The following is a 23510-nucleotide window of genomic DNA, read 5'->3' on the forward strand; positions in this document are numbered from 1 at the left end:
CCATTTGTCTGTAAAGGATTCGCGTTAGTATTTTGCAGCTGTGACTTATTAAACTGATAGTTCGGTAATTTTCACATCTGTCAACACCTGCTTTCTTTGGGATTAGAATTATTATATTATTCTTGAAGTCTGAGGGTATTTCACCTGTCTCATACATCTTGCTCACCAGATGGTAGAGTTTTGTCAGGACTGGCTCTCCATAGGCTGTCAGTAGTTCTAATGAAATGTTGTCTACTCCGGGGGCCTTGTTTCGACTCTGGTCTTTCAGTGCTCTGTCAAACTCTTCACGCAGTATCATATCTCCCATTTCATCGTCATCTACATTCTCTTCCATTTCCATAATATTATCGTCAAGTACATCGCCCTTGTAGAGACCCTCTATATACTCCCTCCACCTTTCTGCTTTCCCTTCTTTGCTTAGAACTGGGTTTCCATCAAAAGTCTTGATATTCATGCAAGTGGTTCTCCTTTCTCCATTATCTATCCTACCCCTAGTGAGATATGCCTCTACATCCTTACTTTTGTCCTCTAGCCATCCCTGCTTAGCCATTTTGCAGTTCCTGTCGATATCATTTTTGAGACGTTTGTATTCCTTTTTGCCTGCTTCACTTACTGCATTTTTATGTTTTCTCCTTTCATCAATTAAATTCAATATTTCTTCTGTTACCCAAGGGTTTCTACTAGCCCTCCTCTTTTTACCCACTTGATCCTCTGCTGCCTTCACTATTTCATCCCTCAAAGCTACCCGTTCTTCTTCTACTGTATTTCTTTCCCCAATTCCTGTCAATTGTTCCCTTATGCTCTCCCTGAAACTCTGTACAACCTCTGGTTCTTTCAGTTTATCCAGGTCCCATCTCCTTAAATTCCCACCTTTTTGCAGTTTCTTCAGTTTTATTCTACGGTTCATAACCAATGGATTGTGGTCAGAGTCCACATCTGCCCCTGGAAATGTCTTACAATTTAAAACCTGGTTCCTAAATCTCTGTCTTACCATTATATAATCTATCTGATACCTTTTAGTACCTCCAGAGTTCTTCCATGTATACAACCTTCTTTCATGATGCTTGAACCAAGTGTTAGCTATGATTAAGTTATGCTCTGTGCAAAATTCTACCAGGCGGCTTCCTCTTTCATTTCTTAGCCCCAATTCATATTCACCTACTATGTTTCCTTTTCTCCCTTTTCCTACTCTCGAATTCCAGTCACCCATGACTATTAAATTTTCGTCTCCCTTCACTACCTGAATAATTTCTTTTATCTCATCATACATTTCATCAATTTCTTCGTCATCTGCAGAGCTAGTTGGCATATAAACTTGTACTACTGTAGTAGGCGTGGGCTTCGTGTCTATCTTGGCCACAATAATGCGTTCACTATGCTGTTTGTAGTAGCTTACCCGTACTGCTATTTTCTTATTCGTTATTAAACCTACCCCAGCTTTATGCCTGTTTGATTTTGTATTTATAACCCTGTATTCACCTGACGAAAAGTCTTGTTCCTCCTGCCAGCGAACTTCACTAATTCCCACTATATCTAACTTTAACCTATCCATTTCCCTTTTTAAATTTTCTAACCTACCTGCCCGATTAAGGGATCTGACATTCCACGCTCCGATCCGTAGAACGCCAGTTTTCTTTCTCCTGATAACGACGTCCTCCTGAGTAGTCCCGCCCGGAGATCCGAATGGGGGACTATTTTACCTCCGGAATATTTTACCCAAGAGGACGTCATCTTCATTTAACCATACACTAAAGCTGCATGCCCTCGGGAAAAATCATGGCTGTAGTTTCGCCTTGCTTTCAGCCGTTCGCAGTACCAGCACAGCAAGGCCGTTTTCGGTTAGTGTTACAAGGCCAGATCAGTCAATCATCCAGACTGTTGCCCCTGCAACTACTGAAAAGGCTGCTGCCCCTCTTCAGGAACCACACGTTTGTCTGGCCTCTCAACAGATACCCCTCCGTTGTGGTTGCACCTACGGTACGGCTATCTGTATCGTTGAGGCACGCAAGCCTCCCCACCAACGGCAAGGTCCATGGTTCATAATTCATAATTAACCATTAAAAGAATAGGTCGTGGTACCTATAGGTCATTCGAAGTGAGAGGAGAAACAAGAAACTGCCAAAGTTTTTTCTGCCAACGCCTGTAGATGCTGTTAGCCACAAGAGATGGAGCCGGGGCACGATACATTGATGACACCACGTCATGTACGACACAAAGAAATGATAAATACAACAGCTGAGAGAAGATGACACTATTTAGAAAAGAAACGAATTTAAAATATTGAAAATAAAGGGAGACACTTTTATCAAGGAATATACTGAACTGCTGTGAGGTAATCTCTGATATGAGATCCATCGCTTTTCTGAAAAGCCGTAAGACATAGAAAATATGCTGAGGTGGCGAAAGTCATGGGATACCTCCTAATATAGTGTCGGACCTCCTTTTCCCCCGGAGTTGTGTAGCAACTCGACGTTGCATGGACTAAACAAGCCGCTGGAAGCCCCTGCAGAAATATTGAGCCATGTTGGCTCTATAGAAATCCATAATTGGGAATGTGTTGCCGGTGCAGTATGTTGTGCACTAACTGACCTCTCGTTTATGTCCCATAAACATTCGATGGAGTTCATCTCGGGCGAACTGGGTGGCCAAATCTTTCACTCGAATCGTCCAGAATGTTCCTCAAACCAGTATCAAGCAGTTGTGGTTAGCGGCGCGGCGCGTTTTCATCCATAAAACTTCCACGTTATTTGGGAACAGAAGTCCACGATTGTCTGCAAATGGTCTCCAAGTAGCCGAACATAACGGTTTCTAGTTAATGATCGGTTCAGTTGGACCAGAGGACCCAGTCAACATAGCCCTCACCATTTTGGAACTACCACCGACCTGACAGTGCCTTGTTGACAATTCGGGTCCATGGTTCCGTGAGGTCTGCACCACACTTGAACCCTACCAGGAGCCCTTACCAACTGAAACAGGGACTCATTTGACCAGGCCACGGTTTGCCAGTTGTCTAAGATCCGACCAATATGGTCAGGAGACGAGGATAGGCGCTGCAGGTGGCGTCGTGCTGTTAGCACAGGCATCGCGTCGGTCGTCTGCTGCCATAGCCCATTAACGCCAAATTTCGCCTCAATGTTCTGACGGATACCTTCGTCGTACATACCACATCTATTTCTGCGGTTACTTCACGTAGTGTTGCTTGTCTGTTAGTACTGATAACTATACGCCAACGTCGCTACTCTCGCCATTAAGTGAAGGCGCCGGCCACTAAGTTGTCTGTGGTATTCTCTGCACGCTCTTTACATTGAATTCCCTAAAGGTTTTCGAAATAGAATATCCCAATTTTCTAGCCCCAACTAATATTCCGCATCCAAAGTCTTTTAATGCCCGTCGTGTGGCTATACACACTTCGAAAACCTTTATACGTGAAGCACGAGATCACAAATGACAGCCTCACCAACGCACTGCCATTTTATGCTTCGTGTATGCGTTACTACCGCCATCAGCACATGACCATATCACTGTACCATGACTTTTGTCACCTCAGTGTAATGCGAAGCTTTAGGGTAGTATACCAAATACAATCGCAACACTCACTGCTGTAAAAGACGCTGCAATTTGAAAGCTGAAGTGACACTAGTAATTCCGAAAAAGCAGGGAGTCCCTAAATGTCATATAAGCCGCACGAAATTTAAGAAACCGTCATTATGTTCTGATATTCCAAATGTTAGTCTAAAATTAAATTAACTGTAATGATAAGTAAGGATGATGAAAGGAATAAAGAAACCTAGAGGTACTCAAAAAGTTTTGCATCACCCCAGTTCCCAGAACTCCTGAAGATGGACGTTGACTGTGGATATTGTATCACAGACACAGTCCCTTTGGCTGTTCAGATATGTCACTGTACCTGCCCAAAGAGGTAAACAATCATGCATGAGCAGCGCTTATTAGACGGAGGGGGTCCGACAGCCGATCAGTTCCTGTGTAGTCCATCAGGGACGTACACGGCTCTTGTTGTCTGTAGTTCAAACATGCCCAGACAGTCAATACCGCGGTTCGATCGCGTCCGCATTGTTACTTTGTGCCAGGAAGGGCTCTCAACAAGGGAAGTGTCCAGGCGTCTCGGATTTGAGCAAATCGATGTGTGGACATGGAGGACATACAGAGACACAGGAACTGTCGATGACATACCTCGATCACGCCGCCTAAGAACTACTACTATAGTGGATGATCGCTACCTCCGGATTATGGCTTGGAAGAACCCTGATAGCAACCCAATATTGAATGATGCTTTTCGTGCAGCCATAGGACGTCGTGTTACGACTCAAACTGTGCGCAATGGGCTGCATGATACCAACTACACTCCCGACGTCCACGGCGAGGTCCATCTCTGCAACCACGACACCATGCAGCGCAGTACAGATAGGCCAAACACATTGCCGAATGGACTGCTCAGGATTGGGAACACGTTCTCTTCACCGATGAGTGTCGCATATGCCTTCAACCAGACGATAGTCGGAGACGTGTCTGGAGGCAACCCTGTCAGGCTGAAAGCCTTAGACACACTGTCCAGCGAGTGCAGCAAGGTAGAGGTTCCCTAATGTTTTGGGGTGGCATTATGTGGGGCCAACGTACGCCGCTGGTGGTCATGGAAGGCGCCGTAACGGCTGTACGATATGTGAATGCCATCCTCCGACCGATAGTGCAACCATATCGGCAGCATATTGGCGATGCATTCATCTTCATGGACGAGAATTCGCGCCTCCATCGTACACATATTGTGAATGATTTCCTTCGAGATAAAGACATCGCTCGATTAGAGTGGCCAGCATGTTCTACAGGCATGAACCCTATCGAACATGCCTGGATTATAAGGAAAAGGGCTGTTTATGGACGACATGATCCACCAACCACTCTGAGGGGTCTACACCGAACCGCCGTTGAGGAGTGGGACAATGTGGACCAACAGTGCCTTGATGAACTTGTGAATAGTATACCATGACGAATACAGGCATGCATCAATGCAAGGGGAGCTGCAACTGGGTATTAGAGGTACCGGTGTGTACAGCAGTCTGGACCACAAACTCTTAAGGTCTCTCTGTATGGTGGTACAACATGCAATGTATGGTTTTCATGAGCAGTGAAAATGGCGGAAATGATGTTGATCGCTTTTCCAATTTTCTGTACAGGTTCCGGAACTCTTGGAACCGAAGTGATGCAATTTTTTTGATGTGTATATTATGGCAATTGTATTTCATTTAAATGCACATAGTGTGTCAGCGAGTCTCAACAAAGTGGTATGTCACTGAAACGTCTCACACAACGCACTGTGGTCAAATGAAACTTCAACTGAAAGCAATATTTAGGAGGTGTAGTACAAGCAAAACTTGGTGTCGTAATAAAAGCTTGTTAGAGAGAGAGGTGCAGAAATTATTAATTTTGAAGTAATGCACGTGCAGCATGTTGAACCACCGATAAAAACATATATAATGAAGTGTAAACACAGTCATAAATGAATGAAATTTAAGCAGAAAGGTGCTACTTGAATACCTTAAGTGGTTTAGGTACAAGGCGATAGTCAGGTCATACCTACAATTTACAAAAAAGAAAAAAAAAAAAAAACTTCCTGGCAGATTAAAACTCGGGACATTCGCCTTTCGCAGGCAAGTGCTCTACCACATGAGCTACCCATTTACGACTCAAGCCCCGTCCCCAAAGCTTCACTTCTGCCAGTATCTCGTCTCCTACCTTCCAAACTTCACAGAAGCTCTCCCGCGATCCTTGCAGAAATAGCACCAGGATATGGCTAAGTCATGTCTCCGCAATATAGTTCCTTCCAGGAGTGCTTGTTGTGCAAAGTTCGCAGGAGAGTTTCTGCGAAGTTTGCAAGGTAGGAGACGAGGTACTGGCAGAAGTGAAGCTTTGGGGACGGGGCTTGAGTCGTAAATGGGTAGCTCAGATGTAGTCGGCTCGCAGCCGTGCTAGCGTGCGGAGCTGCTCCGCGCGCCGTGTGACGCTCCGCTCTTGGCGGTGTTTACTTCCGCGTCGCAGTGTTTGTATCTATCGAGTCCAGTACTAACGTACACCATGGCGCACTCGTACCGCCGTGCAACGATCAAAGTAACGTTTCAGGCCGAACATTCACGACCCAGAGCTTTCGAAGTCGAACAGTTCATACGTGAGGATCTACGTTTGAACCCCCAGGACGTAATCGGCATACATTTTTCCATCACTGGAAGTGTTGTCTACATCAAGATGTCGACGGAGGAAATTTGCAATGACATAATTCACCGTCATGCCACCGGACTAAAATTTAAACACTCTGATGGACATATGGGTGCTGTGACAGTCGCCCATGCTGGATTCGGTCTCCGGACATTGCGGGTGTTTGAACTCCCGTTCGAGGTGCCTCAGGATGTGGTCATTGCCGCTTTCCAACCATATGGCACCGTCTTGGGTCACGTCGCGGAGAAGTGGCAAACATTTACGACCTACCCCCTATTAAATGGCGTCAGGCAAATAAAAATTGAGCTGACGAAACATGTCCCATCGTACCTGCTGATTGGCGGTGTGAGGGCCATCGTCATGTATGATGGACAGCCACGAACGTGCGCAGGATGTGGCCAGGAGGGACATGTACGTTCCGAATGCTTACACCGCCGTTTAATACAGACGCCGTTACGTGAAGAGACCCAGGCTTCGACGGTCACGTCCTTACCCATCACATACGCCAAGGTTGCACAGGACCCCGTCGTACCAATCTCGATTGCGCCAGCAGCATCGTCAACGCCACCCGCAGCAGCACAACGCGCCGAGGACACAAGCACGGCGTCACCTCCAGTGCTCGCTTCAGGACCGTCCGGTTTGCAGACCGAAACCGATGTTCCTGTTGGAACCATGGACGTCGACCTCGGTGTCGTGCCGACGTCTGCCTTTGTCCAGACGGGTTCGGCGTCAGACGACGGGCGACCACATTCTGATTCAGAAGGCCACATCAGAAAACAGCGGTCGCCTCGCAAACACAGGAAACGACGACGAACGCCTTCCGATGACGCCCTTTCTCAGACGGCCCCACGAGATGTCGACCTGATGTCTGACGGTGATCTCCCACATTGCGTCCAGTCACGCGATGTGGCAGCAACAGGAGCCCCTCCTGTGACGCCTACTCTCCCAGCCAGGGACGTGTCCTCGCCGTTGTCAACGAATGATGACGGCGGTCCCCCTGCCACTCATGTTGCGGAATCCACAACACCCGTTCCGGAAGTACGTGACCGTCACATGTCCACGTCGTCAGCTTCCTGGGCCGATGACGTTGAAGAAGTGGCGGAACAGACTGCCAGCGTGTCTGCACAGGAGTCCACCTCGGCGACACTGGGGCTGGCGCCCCGCCAATAATTATCACCACTGCGGGACCACCGGCGGGTCTCCACCTGCCGGCTACTTCTACCGCACGTTCTGCACATACTGAGAATGGCCGCACGCAGCAATATCGTATCGCCACGATGAATCTTGCCACCATTCGTGCCCCCCATAAACTGGCCATGTTCAGAGACACTATTTACTCTGCGGATGTGGATATAGCACTCTTACAAGAGGTGTTTGTGGCTGACTTCCTAGTTCCCACCGGATACAACGCCCATGTTTCCCCCGCATCCGATACCGGTAGCGGCGTCGCCATCCTGCTACGCGACGGACTCCCTGCAGAGGACGTCATCTACCTCCCCACTGCGCGAGGTATGGCCCTCACACTGTTCGGCGTGCGTATTATTAATATCTACGCTCCGTCCGGCACTGGCCGCCGTCATGACCGACAAATTTTTTTTGCCGAAAGCGTCACACCCCTCTTCACCGGTCCGCAGGACGATTTGGTACTCGGTGGGGATTTTAACTCGACACAAGAGCCCGCGGACCAACTCCCGCGACATTCCCCTTGTGCATCTCTCTCAGTGGTCATCGACCGTCTCCGTCTTGTTGACACATGGAAGAAGCTCCACGGAATTCAACCGGGCTATACATTCTACACCTCTCACTCGTCAAGCCGCATAGATCGCATCTACGTTACCCGCTCCCTTGCTGATGGCACACGTCATGCGGAAGTCTGGCCCTTGGCCTTTTCCGACCATTATGCATACCTCTGTGACGTCACTCTCGGCCGACAGCAAGTGTGGCATAGTCGTGGTCTGTGGAAACTCAATGTCGCTCACCTGACCTCCTCAGACTGTCGCCGTATGGTCGAAGAAGCGTGGGCACGCTGCCACCATCGTCGAGAAGCCTATGACTCCACCTTATCATGGTGGCTCTCCTGTGCAAAGCCGACCCTCATGAAGACTCTGATGAGTTTTGGGAAGGAATTAAAGGCGTGGCAAACTAATACCCTGCACTTCTACTACACCATTCTACGTGACTGTGCGACGATGCCTTTCTCGCCAGCCCGGCAGTTGATGGTCCATCACACGAAGGCGCAGATCTCCTTGATCATGCGGCGTAACTTGGAAGGCACTGTAGTCCGTTCTCGAGCTTCTAATCGAATCCCTCAAGAACGTCCGTCGATGTACCACCTCCTTCAGGAAAGACAACGACGACGACGAGCTCTGATCCAAGTCCTCACTGATGTGGAAGGGCGCCGGCACGACACCCAACAAAGCATCGGTCGTGCTCTCCATGCTCATTTTGCCGGGCTATACGCAGCCGTACCGCATTCTGCAGCACTGATCACAGAAGTCGCTCAGCTCACTACGAACACTCTGCCGGAGGATGCTGTGCATGACCTCCAAGACGACGTAACCACAGATGAAGTGGTACATGCTATCAAGGCGGGTTCCGATAACAGGTCTCCTGGACCTGACGGTATACCCATCGAATTTTATAAAAGTTTTCAGTATTTGTTGGCTTCCACGTGGACGGCAATCGCACAAGAGCTGATGTCACCGAGGACAGTGGTCCCGAGCGCCTTTCTAGAAGGAATTATTATCCCCGTACATAAACCACGCGGGTTATCGAGGGTCCAGGACTATCGACCAATTACTTTGCTCAACAGCGACATGAAAATATTCACACGGCTACTGGCATCGCGACTCAAGAAGGTCGCACGTTACGTCACATCCTGCGACCAGACTTCCCTAGGAGGCGACAACAACATCCGTACGGCCCTTTGCCGTTACAGAGACATGATAGCATTAGCGCATCAATAGCGTCTCCCTGGCGCCTTGGCTTCACTGGACTTTAGCCAGGCTTTCGACCGTGTTGACCACTTCTATTTACGGACAGTTCTTCAGCATATGGGTTTTCCTGGCGGTTTTGTAACTGTGGTTATGCGCCTATTGAGTAGTGCAACCTCTAAAATCATGTACAATGGTCGTCTTACACCGTCCCTGGTCATCGCACGATCTGTACGGCAAGGATGCCCTCTTTCCACGATTTTATATGCTTTCGCCTTGGAACCCCTGCTCCAGGGCATGCGCCAACGTTTGGAAGGCATGGCTGTGCAAGGCCACCGTTTTTGTTGTACAGCCTACGCAGACTACATAGTACTATATCCGCGCAGTGAAGATGAAGTACGAGCAGCACTGACATGGGTGGCGACTTACGGCGAAGCGTCGGGGAGCTGCCTCAACGTGTCAAAATCCAAGGTCCTGCTCATTGGTGAGGGCTTGCCGGAGAGATGCGCTGCCCCCCTTAGTGTCGCCGCCACCATACGGTGTCTTGGACTTGACTTCACAGCAGACCTGCGCCGCTCAGCGACTATCAATGGTAGACGCTTGCTACAGACAATCAGAGCAAATCTCACAGATCGCCGGCTACGAGCTCTCGACGTTATCCAACGCGCGCAATACGTGAACATGTATCATGCTTCCCGTATACCACACGTGGCTCAAGTACTACCAGTCCCAAATCTCCTGGCGCGACGACTGTTGATGGCTTTCGGCTCCTTCGTCAGCTCGGGGATGTTATTCAAGGTGCAGTATGAATCCCTTGCACTGCCACGAGATCGTGGCGGGGTGGGACTCATCCACGTGCCGACTCGTGTCAAGGCACTATACGTCAGCTCCCAACTCAAACTTTGGCATCGTTGCCCGCAGAGCCTTACTAGCCTCCTGCTTCACAACTTTGCACCGGCCTCCTTGCCCGCCCCAGTACTGATATCGACCATTCCAACCCCCTTTTATTACATCCAACGATTTTTCCTGGAGTTCAGTTATATCTACCGGTCCTTACCACTTCCACGTTTGTACCTCACGAAAACAGTCTCCGAATTGTTACAACAGTGCCGCCCGTCCAACCCCATCGAACGTAAGTATCCACAGTACGTGTGGCGACACATATGGAAGGCGATCCATGCGCGTTTTCTCGAATCAGACGTTCAATCAGCGTGGTACATCACCGTGAATGGCAAACAAGTTAACCGAGATCGTCTGCACCGCATCCATCTCGCCGATTCATCCCTCTGCACCCACTGTGGTGTGGATGACACGGACGTCCACCGCTTCCACTGTGGCACAGCGCTAGACGTCTGGACACTTGCGCGGCGAATTTTGGCGTTTCTTACTCGCCAGACACCGGCTCAGATCGACGTCCACATGCTATTGTACCCCGATAAGACTTTCTACCCCCCCGCCAAAACTAACTCTGTGAATTGGATCTGTGGCCACACGATCCGCTATCTTTTTACTTCAGGCGACAAGTCTACGATAGGATATTGGACTTATCTCAACGAACGTCACTGCGTCCTGATACGCAACCCACGCTATAAACAATATTTTTCTAATTTCTTACGGAGCACTTTCGATGACCCACCCAGTAGCTGGAACGTCCAAGCCCTGAGAAACTGAAAACTGTATAAAACGAACCGAACTGAATAGATCTGCTACCCAGAACTCACGCCTACGCCATGAGAAGACACGTTTGGACGAGCTGGCATGCTGTAGGCGGATACACTTCAGGAGCTCCTGTAAGAACTAGACTTTAACTACAAGTCGCATGACGACTTAAAAAGCTCATAGTTTGTTCTTAAAGGAAAAAGAAATTTGATTTTGGCTTTGAGAAAAAAATTTTTTTTTGTTCCAAAGGATTGCTTCTTCGCCAACAAGACGAAGGAGACTCATTTTTGTTTACTGGAAGGAGAAAAAGTGAAAAAAAAAAGATGGTAGAGCACTTGCCCGCGAAAGGCGAAGGTCTCGAGTTCGAGTCACGGTCTGGCACACAGTTTTAAACTGCCAGGAAGTTTCATATCAGAGCACAATCCACTGCTGAGTGAAAATATGATTCTGGTAATTTACAAATATACCGTGCTAGACAGAAAAAAGGGCGATAAAAATGCCACATTGTGATCACAAGCGCAAAGGATCGAATGTTCAATTTTGATGTTTCTGTATTCTTACAATCAACTGCACCCTGGTCCAACAGATGCTGCCTAATGCTCAACCTGCAATGACGAGGAGTGCGGAGCTCCGTTCTGCAGCTGAGTGGTTAAAAGTGGTGCTGAACGAGATATCGTGTTCCTTTTGAAGCCACCGAACGTGTGAGAACTTTATCCTTCTTGTTCATCCACCTTTGTGTGTCGGCTGTGGAGTGGAGGTACCGCAAATCATGTCTATGGATTCGATCATGTAAAATACTTTTAGGTTCGCCTTTGACAAATATACACGGCATGTACAACCTACAGCGTTGGAATTTACATGTCTGGCTGAATGATAATTCCGTATTTCTGGTGATACTCCGTACAAGGAAGAAAGCAACTTAGTCTGGCCAGAGGACTTTGAATAAAGGATGTGAGCATGCAATCGTATTAAATAGCGACTGTAAACATTCAATGAGACGTAAAATTACAATGCTTAATTAGTTATTTATATTCCCCATATATAGACGTATTACACAAGAAGTGACCACGCCAAAGACTTGAGAAATAACAGAATTTTATGCGATACTCGATATAGGTGAAGACTCTAGAACGGCGATTCTGTACAAGAAGCGTTTACAGTGTACAGATCAAGCGTGCCTAGAGTCATGAAGTGGCGATAATGCCCTGATAGAGGATATGCTTCTCCTAAATATAGACGCTCCAGCGGGTACAAACAGTAGTAGACTGAATCGCAGTACTTCTTACTAATACATATTGAAATTTTTTACTAGCAGGAGACAGCAGTTGCGTAGATCGGGACCTGAACTATAGCTTCTGTCCAGAGTCTAAACTTTTAACGCACGGCGTAGACCTCAAAGATACCTGGATCCATCTACACCCTAAAGTATACGCTAAACTTAAGTCAGTAGCCAGTCCGCCAATAGACTAGTTAGAATCAATACCTCCAACGATATGTTAAATAATCCACAAGATTGTGAGATATGGCAGCTGAACTTTACTCACCATGGCGTTTGCCATATGACCTTGAACGCACACAAGCCAGAAACCTTTTCTAAGTCGTTTCGTGTAGCAAGTGACCGCGTCGCTACCAGACGACGAAAAATAAAGAAATGTTACGTCCAGTTCGCACAAATAAGAGCACAAGTTCACGAAACATCACCTGCGTTATAATAGAAACAGAAAGGGGATAAACAAAAGTTGATTATAAAGCTTTTAGACTGTGGTGGAAACGAAAATATTCGACACAGCACAATCATCGAGATATTATAAAGATCTTGACTCAGAACCGAATTCAAGAAAGAAATTGGTAGGTAACTTTTCGAGTAACATAACATCGTGAATTGCTCCAAGTAATAACAAAGAGCTAATCGATAGGATAACAAATGAGGACGTATCACCATAGACGCTCCCAAGAGGAAAGCTAATGGATTAAACTGATTGTCCATAGAATTTTACGAATAGTTTTGGGATTTCATACGAGCGGACACACCGGAAACTACGATGAACTCTTAGCAAATAACGTTTTCCACTCACAGTTTACTGAAGGAATGTTGGTTCTACACAGAGTAATAGGATGTCAAATTCCCGTCATCTTACGTGGCTCAAAATCGACTTCAAAATCCTAAAGCGCGTTAAAAACAACAGGATAAAACAAAGACTCCCCGCTGCGTGATCAACTGTATAATTGATAAATCTTTTAGCCGGTTATTGAGATAATGCACATTTGACATGGATATGGAAGATGGGATTAGCAAAAGCTTTTCGGCATTCTAATAAAGACGTTTACAGGGTTAGTCACCAGTCCTTGGTTCAAACTGTGGAGAAAATTGGTTTTAGTGAACCAGTAAGCAATCTGATAAAGAAATACGTAAGTGGCGTTGGATCGAGTCTGAAGAGTAATGGGCCACTAATAGCTACAGTGCTGATTAAACAAAGACTACGACAGGGATGCCCCCTTTGAATTTCGCTGTTTGTCGTAACAATGGAACATTTGTAGCATAAATTCCATAGTTCGCTACGAGCCCTTCAGATTCTTAATACAAAAACAGTTTGCTAAGCTTTGACATGAGTGTAATCTTCAACTTCGGAGGAGAGACACACCGTTAGACGAAGAAAAAAAACGTTTCCAGATGAAACCGGAGCAAAACTCTATCTCAAAGAATCGAAATCAATGATCCCTTGTTTCCAAATCGAATACGTCAAGACAACCTGGTTGCAGCGCACTTAGGGATTATGTTGACGCAGAACTCGAAGGATATGATCAAACGAGGTGGGAAATGAAAATTATCCCACTATGGCGTACGACCGGAGTGCGCACTATGAGGGAGTTTAATCAGATATCTTTCTCCATAAATATGTATTTAGTAGAATATTCTACATGAGTGGTACGTCATGTACGAATATATTTTCATATCCTCTTTTATTAATATTTGTACAACACGTTTCCCGACATCCCTTACGAGTGGGACGACCTGTATTACTTAGCTCAAGAAGAATGGGATTCATTCCCTCCCTTAAGAACTGAGTGATAGGCTTTACTTCACCGAATCATAATATCTCTATCAATCTTTGTTTCTTATCTATATCTTCATTAAACCGGCAAGATCGATAAGTCATAGGCTATCATGCATGGTTATGCAACGAAGCTATGTTGTCTCAAATAATGTATTTAAGAAAATGGATGACAAGAAACTCCTCATTAATTCATGTATTATCCATTTATCGTCAAAGAAGATTTTTGATTTGGAGAGGCACAGTTAATCTATTTATTTCGATTCATGAAGTCGACTTTTAGGAAGCTACCTTTTGAAACAAAAACGAAAAAAGTGGCTTATAAATCAAATAATAGCACTTTTTTTAAGAAGAAGATTTGGTTATATGAAAAAGTAGTTATTAGTTAATTTTAGAGAAAACGGATTCAGTTAATTAACGAAGAGACGAAATAGCTTAGGGAAGGTAACCGTAAAAAAGGTTAGTGCCTTTCATCAGAAATCAAAACGTACTGAGTTCCGTATCTAAAACTAGTCACTGCTTAAATTCTAAATAAAAATCATCAAGTTTGGCGTCCGAATATTAACGGTATGAGGGATCGACGTCGCTCTCTCAACGGCCCCGTCAGACGACGGAGGACCGGACAGAAGACCATGGCCTCTTCGCGCCATTGCGATGGCTGATAAGCCATAAATGGCGGAAGAATCAGCAATGATCAACGGCATTTGGATGCAGAAGACAATAGAAAACCCTGCATTAAAAAACTACAATGTGTATCCACAAGATACGTGACATGAAGCTTACGAGACGTCACGATGATCCCTCCATTGGCAAATTACACCGGGTTGCTCCCCTCCCCGAATTCAGTTCTGCGGGAGTTGAGTACCAAACGACGGAAGGGACCATAAGAAAAAGGTTGAACAACCAACGAAAGGACTAGATTCTGCGAGTCGAAGAGTGGGATGGCAGAAGTCTGATTGTGGCAGGGAAGCCAGAAAATCTGAAAAGGAAATGCAAAGGCTCAAGGTAGATTTAGTGGGGCTGAGTGAAGTGAAATGGAAGGAAGGTAAGAATATTCGGTCAGACGAAAATCAGGCAATATCAACAGAAACAGAAATGATGTAACGGGACTTTTTGGTTTGATATGAATAGGATGGTAGTACAGAAAATAAGTAGTGTGAACGGATTCTGTCTTTGTGTTATCCTTATCGGGGTACACTGTAACAGAAAGTTCACTTTCGCTTGTGAAAATCACATTTCGCACGAATGTTTAGAAGCGAATAGCATTATCCTGATTTCGTCCATGATTCAACGTAACGACACAGGTTTTATAACACTGGTGATCTATGTCCGTATCTACATGACTACTCTGAAATTGCTTGGCAAAGGGTTCATCGAACCACCTTCAAACTGTTTCTCTACCGTTCCGCTCTCGAATAGCGCGCGGGAGAAACGAACAGTGAAATCTTTCCCCGGGAGCTCTGATTTCTCTTCTTTTATTATGATGATAATTTCTCCCTATGTAGGTGGGCGCAAACAGAATATTTTCGCGTTCGGAGGTGACTGAAATTTCATGAGAACGAAAAACGCCTTTCTTTTAAAGATTGGCACCCCAATTCGCGTGTCATATCCATGGCACTCTCTCCCCTATTTCACGATAAAACAAAACTAGCTGCTCTTCATCGTACCTTTTAGATGTTCTCCGTCAATTCCCTCTCGTGCGGAGCCAATACCGCGTAGTAATATTCAAAAGAGGGTGAACAAATATAGTGTAGGCAGTCTTTTTAGTAGGCCTGCTGGATTTTCTAAGTGCTCTGCCAATAAATCGCAGTCTTTGGTTCACTTTCTCCATAGTATTATCTATTCCTAACTGAAGATATTCATATTTGTAATCCATAAGTATGTAGTTAAACTGATTTGTGTGATATATCGTGTAACCGAAATTTAGCGGATTCCTTTTAGTTCTCACGTGGATGATTTCACACTTTTCATTTTTTAGGATACTACTTGCCACTTTTACAATTGGTTTTGATCATTTGTTACCTTTAAGGACGGTGTCCGCCCCGATAGCTGAGTGGTCAGCGCTGCGGGTCTGTCACGACAGGGGGCTTGGGTTCGATTCCCGGCTGGGTCGGAGATTTTCTCCGCTAAGGGACTGGGTGTTGTGTTGTCCTCATTATCATTTCATCATCATCAGTGGAAGGCAACGGGAAACCAGCAATGGAATAACTTCCCTAGACATTCATGCGGTGGACCTCTCTGACGAGGTTTCCCCCATGACAAGACCTGCCGTAAGGCAGAACACAAAGTTAAAGTTTAAGGACGGTAAGTGACAGCATCATCTGCAAACAGTCTACGAGTACTGCTCAGGTTGTGTCATAAATCATTTATGTAGACCGGGGACAGTAGAGGACCTATAACACTTCCTTGGCGAAAGCCAGATAACACTTGTGTTTGACTCACTTTTCGTCGAATACTACAAACTCTGATCCTCTCTGAAAGGAAATCACTAATCCAGACGCACAACTGGGACTATATTCCGTAGACGTGTAGCCTGATTACAGTTCGCTCGTGAGGGACGGCGTCAAAAGCCTTCTAGCAATCTAAAAATATGGAATCAGTTTGACATCCCCTGTCGATGACACTCATTCGTGAGAACAAAGAGCTTGTTGTGCTTCACAGGAACGATATTTTCTGAATCCGTATTGGCTATTTGTAAATAAATTATTTTCTTCGAAGTATTTCATAATGTGAAAACACAGTAAATGTTCCAAAAACCTACTGGAAAACGACGTCTGTAATTCAGTGGATTACCCGTTTTTCCGTTCATGGGTACTCATGTGGCCCGTGGAACTTTCCATTACCTAGGTACGGGTCATTCGACGAGCGAGCGTTGGTATATGATTGCTAAGCATGGAGCTACTGTATTAGCATACTCTGAAAGAAACGTAATTAGTACACAACCTGAACAGGACGCCTTACCTTTATTAGGAGAGTTATGCTACCTCGATACACCTAGTATGTATATTTATAAGTTACTGATATTGGCAGTTGTTATTGAGTTGAATTCTTGAATATTTACTTCATCGTCTTTATTGAAGGGCTTTCGAATCGTTCTATTTACTAACTCTGCCTTAGTGGCATTGTCATCTGTAACGTTACCGTTGCTACCGCGCAGTGAAGGTACTGATTGTGTCTTGCCGCTGGGGCATTTTACATACGACTTTATATCTATGATGTCATGATTTACCACAAAATGCTGTCACATAGTATACTTAATAATGTGCTGTGTGTGCTATTTTTATTAAATATGCAGTGCAATAGCAGGAAAAACTGAATTTGAGAGAATGAAATTCAGGCCTAAATAATTATCACTAGACTCAAATAGGAGTGGAATGGACTGAGACGAATATGTACGAGGAGCGTTTGAAAAGTCCGTCCAAACATAAAAAAAACTACTTACGTGTTTGGGGTAAACCTTTTTTATTTTTCGACATAGTTTCCTTTTAGACTTGTACACTTTGTCCAACGCTGTTCTAATTTGTTGATTCCTTCCGAATAATAGGAATTGTACAAGTCTGCAAAATAGCTATCTGTTCCTGCAATCACCTCCTCATTTGAATAAAATCTTTCTCCCGCCAGCCATTTCTTCAAATTGGGGAACAAATAGTAGTCCGATGGAGCCACGTCTGGAGAATATGGGTGATGTGAAACGAGTTGGAATCCTGTTTCCATTAATTTTGCGACCACCACTGCTGAGGTGCGTGCTGGTGCACGTCGTGATGGAAAAGGACATTTTTATGGTCCAATTGCCCTCGTTTTTCTTGCAGCTCGGTTTTCAAACGGTCCAATAGCGATGAATAATATGCACCTGTAATAGTTTTACCCCTTTCCAGATCTTCGATGAGGATTATCCCTTCCGAATCCCAAAAGACAGTCGCCATAATCTTTCCGGCCGAAGGAATGGTCTTCGCCTTTTTTGGTGCAGATTTTCCCTTAGTAACCCATTGTTTAGATTGTTATTTGGTATCAGGAGTATAGTAATGTATCCATGTTTCATCCACAGTGACGTAACGATCCTTAAAGTCCTGCAGGTTCTTCCTGAACAGCTGCAAACCATCCTTGCAGCACTTCACACGAATCCGTTTTTAGTCAAGCGTGAGCAATCGCGGAACCCATCTTGCGGATAACTTTCTCATATCCAAATGTTTATGCAAAATATTATGTACCCGTTCATTCGAGATTCCCACAGCACTAGAAATCTCACGCACCTTAACTCTTCTGAATCCATCACCATATCATGGATTTTATCAATGATTTCTGGAGTCGTAACCTCCACAGGGCGCCCAGAAAGTTCAGCATCACTTGTGCCCAGATGGCCGCTCCGGAAATTTTGAAACCACTTATAAACTGTTCTAATCGAAGGTGCAGAATTACCGTAATGTTTATCAAGCTTCTCGTTACTCTCCTGAGGCGTTTTGCCTTACATAAAGTAATGTTTAATCACCACACGAAATTCTTTTTCGTCCGTTTTTTGACAGTCACTCTACTTCCTTGATTCACACGGATGTCAAACACAAAGAAGTATATCAACACGACTGAAACTTGGTGCGTTTTCTTTCCAAAGACGCTGACCTCGATACGCACCGGTGGTGCCATCTCTCTGACTTTGCACGGACTTTTCAAACGCCCCTCGTATAAGTGCTGTTCTCGTGTCTGTCAGCCAACGCACGAAAGTCCAGTTGTACCATGCCACAGTCGAACCATCTATTTTGTATGGATCGACCTCTTGGGGTACTACGTGTGCCACTAACTACAAGAAGTTACAGGTTGTACAAAGCAGATCACAGGAGCCCACTGGTGGATCCGAAATCATGACATTCATCGAGCCTTAAGCGAATCTTACCTCTCAGACAAGGTCAAGGAGAAGGCACGAACTTTATTTCGGAAGTTGGACATGATACGTGACAGTACACCACAACTCACCACAGTAGGTACGGTAGAACCCTTACGCAACCACAAATATACAGTACCGAAGGCGATAGTATTTGAGCCTCCGTAAATGATATCCCTACGTAATTCTCCATAATTTAAGGACATATCGTCCTTTAGCACTTCTACACACATGTTTTCAAACACATACCAAAAGCAGCGAGTTAAAAGACCCTACTGTGTGCCCAAACTAAAGCTGAAAGAAGAATAAATAAATAAAGAGAAAATTTTTACCCCTTCCATTCCCTACAGAAGTAAAAATCAAAGAAGTTGATCAGACTTCAGCACCACCAAAATAAAAAAAATAAAAAAAAAATCGATTCTGAAGATCGATGAGGAGGCGTCGGGGTGGCTTTCCTTCCCTTTATTTTATTCTACTGTGGCGCAGTGTGTCCAAAACTCTGTTCTACAGACTATATATTTTACCGAGAATATTTCGATTTGTTTTTAATTTGCTAGAATGAGAAGAAATGGAACAGTCCTTCACTACTGGCTGTTCACTCTACACTTCAGAAAAGAAACCCACTAAGTCTGATAGTATAATTGTATTTCAACCTTTACACAGCCACAGAAGCCTATTACTATACTAATAATCAGCAGATGGCGATAAGAATAGAGCTGCTGATCTGTTAACGTGTGTCGAAACTCTGCGCGAACAACGATAAGCTGTGGTCCACAGAACCAGCGTCAAGCGGCTGGCTGCAGCGCCGGTTTACTTGACGTGCTCAAATCGCGGCTATCGTGAGCCAAAATGAAGCTCTGCGATGTTAGTGTAAACAGCGCAAAAAGCACCACGTAATGCGAATCGCTTCAGTTCACTGAATCAGGACGCACGGAGTCCCGCGTGAAAGGTCCCTGACGCCATTGTGTACTGGAGAGTTTAGAATTCCGGGTGTCAATACGCTTCACAACAATCGAATTCATTAAACAGAGGCTAAACAAGTTGAAAATAATTTCATTTATATTGTCATTTGCGTCAGAACATTCACATTCAATCACACGCACAACAAAGAATTGCTTCATTATTCCTGATCCGGTAATGCACTGCAATTACTCAAATGAAATAGCGTTTGAAAAATGTAGAAGCAGTTGCATCTAGGCGTTTCAGCATTTAATTCTTTAAGTGAGTCAAATGGAGGAAAATTTATTCCCTAAATTGAGAGTTGCTAAGACTCTCCTTTAAGAATAAATAGAAATCGTGTATTAGCCATCACTGTTCAGGGCTGATTGGAAGCACAAAATGCTCTGGTCAGCTACGTCTGCAACACACATAAACCTCTTTATTTTCAGTGTAAACTGAAACATGTGTATGACTGTCGGTTGTAGTTTAGCAATATCATCTCCCATCAGAACGATGCTTGTCTTCGTCATCCAAATTTTCTTTGACCGTTCTTGCTTCCTTCTGCAACTGCAGCACAGAAAAAACAAGACGAAGTAACTGTGTGAAATGGTCTGGAACAAAACAAAACTATTATAAATAATAATAGCAAGGATTTTGCAGCTAAATATGAAGTAGCGAATATGGCGTACACGAACAGAATTGGTGTCTAGGGGGAAAAAAAGGGCATGAGAGTAATGGGCGAATGACATCTGTGACGTCGTCGAAACTACCTGGCATACTGTACATAGCACCTATCGCGTCCACCTTGGTTCTTCCCTTGTTTTTTTTAATTTTGAGCTGATGTCTTGCGACAAAAAAGTCCAGTGTCATCTTACAACAGTCCAGTGGGTTACCCTCCGTGATTTATTCTGTTCGGCTGTTTAAATATTCCGGCTTAAAAGTGGCTATGTAGTACTGAAAATGTTATAGTCTTCTATTGTAAGGTTCTAGAAGGTACGCAATGACTCTTCTTGTCACCTGACTCCTTCTGTTTCAGCTAAGCGTACGTTTGTGTTTAAAGCACGTCTTCAGCTGCTCAGCCATTGCGCAAGCTCCTTTCAACAACAATTAAACGAGATTTTATTTATCAACAAATGAATATAGCACAAATTAATTTTATATTCCGGGCAACCGCAGCTGTTGAAAGGCAGGATCTTAGAAAGAACTCCGCTTATAGGTGGTAAAACTGTAGTTTATTAAAACACGACCGGTTTCGCGGCTTCAAGTCCCATCATCAGGTAAATGGAAATGCGTTGTGGCTAGGGCCTCCGGTCGGGTAGACCGTTCGCCTGGTGCAAGTCTTTCGAGTTGACGCCACTTCGGCGACTTGCATGTCGATGGAGATGAAACGACGATGATAAGGACAACACAACACCCAGTCCCTGAGCAGAGAAAATCTCCGACCCAGCCGGTAATCGAACCCGGGCCGTTAGGTATGACACTCTGTCGCGCTGACCTCTCAGCTACCAGGGGTTAGCCTACACATAAAAAGGCAAGTACAGTGTCACCACATTTTGTGGAAATCAAAATTAGTAAAGGAATGCCTAAAACGTATTCACAATGTTAAAAGATCATAGATAATAATCAAAATTTATTCTCGGAGAATATCGTCAATACTATGGCGAGCGAAATATAAAGAAGAAGTGCCCCATTCTTTGGTTCGCTCGCCAGGCCTATAGCATGGGCCTCGACTGACCACCATGTTTTCCAGATCTGAACAGATGCAACTCCATTTTGTGGGGTTATATTAAAGATCAGCTGTACAGCAATAATCCCAAAATCACTGTTGAGCTGAAAACAGCCATTCAGGAGTTCATCGACAGCAACGGTGTTCCGACGCTTCAGTGGGACAAGCAGAATTTCGCTATTCGTCTGCGCAGAATCATCGCCAATGATGGCAGGCATATCGAATATGTCGTAACCTAAATCCGAATATCTGTGGTGGCGTTTACATGTTAAATAAAGTGTACGCACGCCGTAGTTTGGAATTAATTTACGTTTTTTTCATATAGTTCAGTAATTGTCACCTTGTATGAAGAGTTGAAGTTAATGTGGTCGAAAAAACGCCGAAAATATTCCGTGTATAGAATCCCGACCAAGTAAATACATCTCCAGGGTGACACATATGAATTAAAAATATCGGAATTTGTAAGTAACACCAAGTGATAATTTAAGCTCATGAAACATGTGCTGCAAAAAATTGTTTCTGGCCTGACTATAGGATAACAATGGAAAACGTAACGTAGTAACATACTTGTAATTGATATATAACTCGTTTATTATATTCATGAAACAAACATGAAATACAGGCCACTGAAGATATTTACAAATAAAAGTAGCGAAAAAATTGACTTTAATTTGGTTACAAAGATGTAATATACCTCCATGAGCTTTGGTATTGATACATTGGAAAGCGTCTTGATTGGATTTGGATTGTTTGGGGAAGAAGACCAGACAGCGAGGTCATCGGTCTCACCGGATTAAGGAAGGACGGGGAAGGAAGTCGACCGTGCCCTTTCAAAGGAACCATCCCGGCATTTGCCTGGAGCGATTTAGGGAAATCACGGAAAACCTAAATCAGGATGGTCGGACGAGGGATTGAACCGTCCTCCTCCCGAATGCGAGTCCAGTGTGCTAGCCACTGTGCCACCTTTCTAGGTGAAAGTGCTTTGAATTCTGTCATAGACCATAGCTCGGATTTTTCTAAAAGGCCGGAACAACATTTGGTCAGTTTATGGCAGAAATCGCCTAGCAGCATACGCTAGGCGTATTGACTAGAATAGGAAGGAAATCGGCGTTGAGTCATCCATCCCACATTGGCATTAACGAATCGCATAAGACCACGCACTATAAAGTAGCCCCGATGCAGGACACACAACACCCAGTCATCTCGAGGCAGTCGCGCGAGCGCTGGTCCTTTCCATCCCGTTGTTGCGAAGGGTGCTCGCCACAGCTGACTGTCACCTGTCGACCTCATACTTCGAGAGTTCTCGTTGCTATCTCTACACTATATAGCATGTCCGCGGCTCGTTGTCTTGCGATAGCGTTCTCGCTTCCCGCGCACGGGATCCCGGGTTCGATTCCCGGCGGGGTCAGGGATTCTCTCTGCCTCGAGATGACTGGGTGTTGTGTGTCCTTCATCATCACTTCATCCTCATTCACTCGCAAGTCGCCGTAGTGGCGTTAAAGAACTCGTGGAGCGGCGGCCGAACCGCCCCGCTAAGGGTCTCCCGGCCACAAATGCCATACTCTCATTATTCATTATTTACTGTATAGCATGACACTGCAGTATCAGTGCACTGTTAGGGCAGGAAAAGTTGTTCGGAGTCAGGTACGTGTGACTGTATGCTGCGGCACTAAATTAATGTCGGAGGAGGCAAACGAGGAAGGAAAAAGATCATCAAAACAGTGCTTCAGAGGGCTGGACGAACTGTTAGCTATTCGTACCTCACCATAACAATACAAAGTAGGAGCAGGAAGCCATGGTTACAGACACGCTGCGCGACGAAAAAGTGAAGCACTCAAGAGACATGGACGGATGTCAATGCTACTTCGTATAAACACACACCATTGGTGGGTACGTCAATGATTAGGGTTGTAATTCTCTGGAGGAGGAGATTAGTGTTTAACGTCCCGTCGACAACGAGGTCATTAGAGACGGAGCGCAAGCTAGGGTGTGTAATTCTCTGCGACAGGTAGAACGGCCACCAGAGTATACTTGTGTTGTTCGTATTGAGTGTTGTTATCGGGGACGGTAGGACATATAACTGGCGTAAACAGCATCAGATG

The sequence above is a fragment of the Schistocerca americana genome, chromosome 2, assembly GCF_021461395.2.
Source record: "Schistocerca americana isolate TAMUIC-IGC-003095 chromosome 2, iqSchAmer2.1, whole genome shotgun sequence".
Taxonomy (NCBI): Eukaryota; Metazoa; Arthropoda; class Insecta; order Orthoptera; family Acrididae; genus Schistocerca; species Schistocerca americana.